Source organism: Neomonachus schauinslandi, chromosome 4, assembly GCF_002201575.2.
Source record: "Neomonachus schauinslandi chromosome 4, ASM220157v2, whole genome shotgun sequence".
Lineage (NCBI taxonomy): Eukaryota > Metazoa > Chordata > Mammalia > Carnivora > Phocidae > Neomonachus > Neomonachus schauinslandi.
The window spans coordinates 76322031-76323672 of NC_058406.1; the positions used below are offsets into that span (position 1 = coordinate 76322031).

The 1642-nt window shown below is 35.9% G+C and overlaps 1 pseudogene; it reads left to right on the forward strand.

The window, feature by feature from the left end:
* The first annotated feature begins 772 nt into the window (after nucleotides 1-772).
* Nucleotides 773-1314, forward strand: LOC123324569 (annotated as a pseudogene).
* The last annotated feature ends 328 nt before the right edge of the window (nucleotides 1315-1642 follow it).

Genomic DNA, 1642 nt, shown 5'->3' on the forward strand with positions numbered 1-1642 from the left:
CATTCAATTCCCACCCAGTCCCCAGTCTTACCATGTAACTTTACATTCTTTGGTAAGGTGGCTGAATGAATATATGATAAACATTTAAAAAAATTGTAACTTTATTCTACTGGCAAGCATTAGTAAAAGAAATGAGTAAAGTATTACATTTAAGTAACCAAAATTATAATACACTTAGAGATCTGTTTAATAAGAAAGACACAGGCTTAAATGAAATAAATGTATTAGAATATATACAACAAGATCTTGATAATGGAAAGTTACACTATGTTCTTGGGGAAGAAGACCCTCCTAGTTTAAAAAGTCAGCTTCCTCAGACTAATATGTACATTGAATTAGTTCCAATTAGAATCTAAACAATAATTTTAATGAAATTTCATAATTATCTTTAAATTCACATGAAAAATGACTGAAAATAACAAAAAAACACATAAAAAGAATAGTTAGTCTTGCCGTATAGAACATATTATAAAGTCAAACAGAAATGGAAAACTGGTAAAACAAAATAGAAAATCCATAATCGACAGCCATATTTATGAATTATCCCCATGGAAGAAAGTAAAATGGACTCTAATCTTATATATTACACATAAAAAAATCCAAATGGATAAAAATATGGAGAGCAAAACAGTGAAAAAAATATTGCAAGAAAACTTTGAAGACTATACTATAAACTGAGGATAGGGGAGATCTTCCTAACAAAGACTGGAAAGTTGGAGGCTCTAAAAAAGATGAAAGACCCTCAGACCAGCGTCTCACTCTGCACTTTACCATGCCTTTCACCAGAGACCCTTTCCAGGACCCTACATTGGATAATGATTCCTACTTGGGAAAACTCTGGGCTTCCAAGAAACTGTCATATTAAGAGCCCAACTCACCTTGCTCAGCAACAGGAACCCTGGAGTCAGCTCAGATCAACTCCCACAATCACCTTCATGAGGCAGGAGGTTTATTTTTTTGATCCTGAGATACCAAAGGATGACACGGATTTCTGCTTAGCAGCCTTGTACAACCACTACACAGGGACATTCAAGAACAAAAGTGAGATAGATACTCTTACACTAGGAGACCACCCAGAAAACCCATGGAATCATCAAGACTCAATACCCTGAAGTATTGTTACCCTTTACTCTGCTACCTTCCATCACTTTCTGAGCTAACATCAGACACTGGATCAACCCTAAGAAGGAGTCTATCCACAGCATCTGGGGATCCATAGTGTCCCCTCACAATGAGGCCACCAATGGAGGCTACTCCTGAAAGAATGATGGTGGCTTCTTTTCTCTACCTAGTGTTGACAGGTCCCTGGACTAATTAATCATAGTGGAACATCCTGCCACCTACCTGAATTAAATAGATTTGTGACAGATGGAAAAAAATATGAAAGGTGTATTTGACTATAAACTTTACAACTTTTGTACCTCTAAGGCCACAGAGAAAATATATGGGAAAATACTTGTAATATAAATTTAGAAGTTAATTTCTATTAAGAAGTAGGTGAATATGATCCAAAGAGTATATTAAAATGACCCCAAAGATCATGTGTGTATGTGTATGTGTATGCAAAGATTTTGTTGGGGCTCCAAAGGGTCCTCCATGTATAGCACCCCTCTTTCTTGTCCAAGATCCTGAAAAAGTTGGA